This window comes from Euprymna scolopes, unplaced genomic scaffold, assembly GCF_053919585.1.
Source record: "Euprymna scolopes isolate OS-2025 unplaced genomic scaffold, ASM5391958v1 sca729, whole genome shotgun sequence".
NCBI lineage: Eukaryota > Metazoa > Mollusca > Cephalopoda > Sepiida > Sepiolidae > Euprymna > Euprymna scolopes.
Window position 1 is genome coordinate 25,001 of NW_027633801.1, and position 5,588 is coordinate 30,588.

General features: G+C 59.9%; 2 non-coding genes and 1 pseudogene across 2 annotated transcripts in view; all 3 read right to left on the reverse strand.

The window, feature by feature from the left end:
* LOC145276121 (large subunit ribosomal RNA) overlaps positions 1 to 1,590 on the reverse strand; it is a 5,721-nt gene extending 4,131 nt beyond the window's left edge. The window contains exon 1 of the ribosomal RNA XR_013867845.1: positions 1 to 1,590. This exon is cut by the window's left edge and continues 4,131 nt beyond it. This is a non-coding gene — a ribosomal RNA (large subunit ribosomal RNA).
* A 595-nt stretch (positions 1,591 to 2,185) lies between these two features.
* Positions 2,186 to 2,343, reverse strand: LOC145276122 (5.8S ribosomal RNA). The gene has a single exon (XR_013867846.1). It is a non-coding gene; the product is annotated as a 5.8S ribosomal RNA (ribosomal RNA).
* A 395-nt stretch (positions 2,344 to 2,738) lies between these two features.
* LOC145276124 (small subunit ribosomal RNA) lies at positions 2,739 to 5,115 on the reverse strand (annotated as a pseudogene).
* Between the last annotated feature and the right edge of the window lie 473 nt (positions 5,116 to 5,588).

The following is a 5,588-nucleotide window of genomic DNA, read 5'->3' on the forward strand; positions in this document are numbered from 1 at the left end:
GGATCGGGCACGGCTCGGAGGCGGGTGAGGCGAGGAGAAGACGACGGCACGAGACCGACGACACCCCCCGACGACCCCCGGACGACTTTGCCACGACACCTCTCCCGATCGACGCCCTCCTACACGCTCTCTCGCTTTCGCTTCGCCTTCGGGGTTAGTCAGAGGTGGCCCCTACGACTCGCGAACGGCCAGGACTCCTCGGTCCGTGTTTCAAGACGGGTCGGGTGGGTTGCCGATGCACGTCGCTGACCCGGGGTGGCGGGCGGCTCGAGTAAAAAAGCGTCGCCGAGCGACCTCTCCGGAAACGGAAACGGGCGCGGGCGGGGTTGCCCCCGACAAGAACCCGAAACGTCGGCGAGGTGCGTGACGGCGAGGCCGCGCCAGTCCTATCCCGCCTCTCATCGCGCACGCGCCCGAGACGGTGGGGCGCCTAAGGAGCGACACACAGAGTGCGTCGCCCGCACGCGACTTCCGGCGGGATCAAAACGGACCGGCTCGCCACGTGTAACGGATCGTGTCAGATTTCCTCCGTTCCCGGCAGAAAGGGGCAGTTACGTTCGCGGGCCCGACGGCCGGTGGCCCCCGACTTCACAAGGTGGGAAGACGGGGGTTTTCAGGGTGATGAAACGCCTGCCGCCTACGGAAAAAAACCCGCGTGTTCGACCTGCACGCCGGGAACGGGTCGCGACGACGGACCGGAGGGGAAGTGCGTCCGGTGCCGGCCGCGCGGAGGTCGCGCCGAAGCGCCCGCGCCATGATTACGCCGAGCGATGAGAAGGGGACGGGTGCAGCGGAGTCGCGCGCGGAGGGAGCAGGAGGAAAGAAGAAGCGGCGGCGACGGATGCGGCGGGTTAGGGCCCGGCGGCAGCAGCGATCGAGAGGACGAGTCCCCTCCGTCGCAGCCAACCGACGCAGCCACCTACCGACGCCGCGGTCGTCACCACGTTTCCCTTCCCGCTATCCACGCGGCCCGTCTCCTTCGTCGGCGACGCGGGCACAAAAGCTGGCCCGCGGAGAACGAGTTCCCCGCGGACACGACGAACGACGACCTGTGCCGCGACGGCCTCTCTTTCAAGAACACACATCGAGTTTGGGCTCGAGCCTAGGCAGCACCGGACTGAGTCCCCCCGCGATCGCGGTGAGCGGTCCCACCCGTTTACCCCTGGGCGGTTTCACGTTCTCTTGAACTCTCTCTCCAAAGTTCTTTTCAACTTTCCCTCACGGTACTTGTCGACTATCGGACTCGTCCCGGTATTTAGCCTTGGATGGAGCTTACCACCCGATTTGGGCTGCGTTCCCAAGCAACCCGACTCTCGGATCGAAGGCCGTCGCTCGCCGTCCGCACCGAATGGGCCTGGCACCCGCCGCGGGCGGCCCCGATCGAGGGAACTCCGAACTATGCGAGACGAAAACGAACGGCTGCCTTCGACCCATGCGCCACACGTCCCGAAGCCTTTAACTTGCGACGGGATTCGGCGTTGGGCTTCTCCCGGTTCACTCGCCGTTACTAAGGGAATCCCGGTTGGTTTCTTTTCCTCCGCTTAGCGATATGCTTAAGTTCAGCGGGTCGTCTCGTCCGAGCCGAGGGCGGCGGTTTTTAGTAGAGTGTGGTGTTTGGAGGAGAGGAATCTCGATCGGTACCCTCCGTGTGACGACGGCTGGCCGATATAGCGCCCGTCCGACCGAAAATGAAGAAGCCAACAATTAAAAAAAAAGCGTGGGTCCTCCCCATCCGACGTTGCCTACGACGCGGCCACCTTTTTACGGTGCGACGGCCGTGCTCGTCGCGCTGCTCGAGGCGTCGCTGAGAGACACCTTCATGAGGCAGAGAGCGAGACGAGCAGGCGGCGCTTACGTCGGCAGTCGGTTAGGTCGGTGCTTTTTTTTTTGTTTTGTTCTCCCTTCGGCTGCTTTCGGACAGACTCCTCCTGCTCCTCCTCCACAGTGTTTCTTCACGCGGTCGAAAAGGGAAAAGACTCCGCGGTCTGCCAGCGGGAGACGAAGGAGGAGGCCGGAGAGGGTTTTAAAAAAAAAAAAGACATTGAAAGGAGTCAATTCTTTTTTTATTTTTCTTCCCCCTCGTCACTCGCTCCTGCGACGTCCCGGTTACCACCGTGCCGAGGACCGGGCGGGCACGGGGACGGCAAGATGTCGTTTCGTTAACGGAGAAAGACATGTAACGTTCCGCCTCTCGACCGGACGTGGCCCCGAGACAAGGGATCTCGGGGCCGCAATGTGCGTTCGAGGTGTCGATGTTCACTGAGTCCTGCAATTCGCATCAGTTCTCGCGGCTGGCCGCGCTCTTCATCGACGGACGAGCCGAGTGATCCCCCGTCCAGGGTTCAGCACTTGGGTTTTTTATATTAGTTTTTGTTTATATAGATTTAGTAGTGTGCGAGGAGGTCTGTGCGAGGAGGCGTGACGGCATTGCAATGTCGCGAGTAGTTTGTTTTTAGCTAGCGGCGGTGGCACAGCGGCTGCAAAAAAAACAAAAAACGATAAAGCGGCGACAAGGCAAAGAAGAAGCGGCCATCACTTGCGGTGGGCGAAAAAACAAACAGGTGGTAAGACGCGGAAGCAAGCAAGAAGAGCTGGGGCTTTAAAAACCTCCGCGTCACCACAAATCTATCTCTCGCTCCGCCTTTTATAGGTTTGTTTGCGCGCATTCGAGGCGTTGACGCCGACAGACAGAGGAGGTAGGCCGGAAAACAACAAACCAGTCTCGAACGGGAAAACGGTAATGATCCTTCCGCAGGTTCACCTACGGAAACCTTGTTACGACTTTTACTTCCTCTAAACGATCGGGTTCGGTCGTCTTCTCCAGGCATCGAACGCCGAGGCGTAGATGCACGAGTGTCGTGACGGACACGTCGCGCACTGCCCGGCGGCGTCGTCGGCCAGATCCGAGGACCTCACCGGACCGTTCGATCGGTAGTAGCGACGGGCGGTGTGTACAAAGGGCAGGGACGTGATCGACGCGGGCTGTTGACCCGCGCCTACCGGGAATTCCTCGTTCACGGGGTTGGTTACAGGCCCCGATCCCTATCACGGGAGGTGGTTCAGAGGTTTCCCAACCCTCTCGGGCCGGGGCGAAGTCCCCGCTGATACCTCCAGTGTAGCGCGCGTGCGGCCCCGGACATCTAAGGGCATCACAGACCTGTTATCGCTCCGCCTCGTGTGGCTTTCTGCCACCCGTCCCTCTAAGAAGTGCGTGAGAAAACCGACCCGGACCCGAGCGCCACGGAGGACGCCGAGCCCGCCGTAAAAATCACTGACATCGGCGCACTAGTTAGCAGGCCGGAGTCTCGTTCGTTATCGGAATCAACCAGACGGATCGCTCCACCAACTAAGAACGGCCATGCACCACCACCCACCGAATCGAGAAAGAGCTATCGATCTGTCAATCCTACCGGTGTCCGGACCGGGTGAGTTTTCCCGTGTTGAGTCAAATTAAGCCGCAGGCTCCACTCCTGGTGGTGCCCTTCCGTCAATTCCTTTAAGTTTCAGCTTTGCAACCATACTCCCCCCGGAACCGAACTCTGGTTTCCCGCAGGCTACCCGCCGGGTCATGGAAGCGAACGCCGGCGGATCGCCGGTCGGCATCGTTTACGGTCGGAACTACGACGGTATCTGATCGTCTTCGAACCTCCGACTTTCGCTCTTGATCGAGGAAAACGTGCTTGCCACACGCCATCGCTGCAGTTCGTCTTGCGACGATCCAAGAATTTCACCTCTAACGTCGCAATACGAGTGGCCCCGACCGCTCCCTTCGATCATTGCCTCGCCGTAGACGGAGACCGACAGACGTAGACGAGGCCCTCTTCCATCATTCCATGCTTATCGTATGCAAGCTTGAACAGCCCGCTCTGAGCACTCTAATTTTTTCAAAGTGAACGTACCGGCCGCCGCGGACACTCGGTTAAGAGCACCCTTGGAGGAGAAACCGCCGACCGCAACACGCGCGCAGACAAGACACGAAGCAGGGACTCGGAGCGGACCGGGGGGTTCAAAAAAAAAGAGGAACGCGCGGAAAGGGAGAGGGAGAGAAGCGCGGGGGTCAGAGTGCGGGGATGCGAATGAACACACCCAAACACACACACGTAGCACCCCCCCGTTAGACTACTCCCGGAACCGAACCGACGACCACTTGTTTTTTTTTTTCCCGGATCCCGATCACGACCTCCTCGTCCACCTCGCCGGCAGGACCGCGTGGCGGGTATGCTAGCGGTTGACACCGGCGGAAAGGGCCGGGAATGCGAACGGACGACCAAAGTCAACGACGGACGATGGCGCCGCCGCCCCGGGGCCGCTTGCGCGACCACGAACCCGAGTTCGGACTACGAGCTTTTTAACCGCAACAACTTTAATATACGCTACCGGAGCTGGAATTACCGCGGCTGCTGGCACCAGACTTGCCCTCCGGTTGGTCCTCGTTAACGGATTTGAAGTGTACTCATTCCGATCGCGGGGCCTCGACAGAGTCCCGCGTCGTTATTTTTCGTCACTACCTCCCCGTGCCGGGAGTGGGTAATTTGCGCGCCTGCTGCCTTCCTTGGATGTGGTAGCCGTTTCGCATGCTCCCTCTCCGGAATCGAACCCCGATTCCCCGGTTACCCGTAGTAACCACGGTAGGCACTTAACCGACCGTCGACAGTTGATAGGGCGGACCCTCGAGAGACCCGTCGCCGGGCGTGAAAGCTCGTTGCGACTCGACCAGTGAGTTATCCAGAGGTCACCAAAGCGGAGCGCGCCGCCCTCTGAGCCCCGCCACCGAACGGACCCGCGAGCGGGAACGCCGACGACGGGAGGACGGAAATGACGCGCATCGGTCTCAGTCTAATATGTAGCGCCGCGACCCGGAACGGCCGACGCGGGTGCCAGCGCGCGAGGCGTGGCGACGACGGCGCGCCGACCGATCGCGGCCTGTGTCACATGTATTAGCTCTAGAATTGCCACAGTTATCCATCGCCTCCGAGGAGGAATACGGTCCCGAGGATTAGGTCCGGTTCCTGAGCCATTCGCGGTTTCGCCCGTTCTAATGCGTGGCGTGAACTTACACTTGCATGGCTTAAGCTTTGAGACAAGCATATGACTACTGGCAGGATCAACCAGGTATCGTTGGAATTTGGGACTTTGTTTCGACAGAACGACAGACCGACCGACCGACCGACCGACATAAGACAGACAACTACAACGACGGGCACGTGTTTATTTGTTTTTCGAGGAGGTTCGCCGTCAGTAGAAGCGCGCTGCCCGCGCTGATGGCCTCTTTTTTGTTTCTCCCCTGACTTGGACCGAGACCGAGACTCAAAGAACGAAAGCGACCAACGTCGACAACAACAACGACAACGGCACCCTTGACAGCGATACATACGACAAACGACAAGCAGCACGACGGCAGTGCACACGGACATCGAGGGTCAAGGTGCAGACTGAACTCGCCGAGGTCGTCGTCATCGTGGTCGCCATCGATTCCGTCTCGTCGTCGTCGTCGTCAACGTCCACGTCACAGCCGGCCGAGAAGAGAGAACAGACGACAGCGTCGACAACAACAACATCGACAACGGCACCCTTGACAGCGATACATA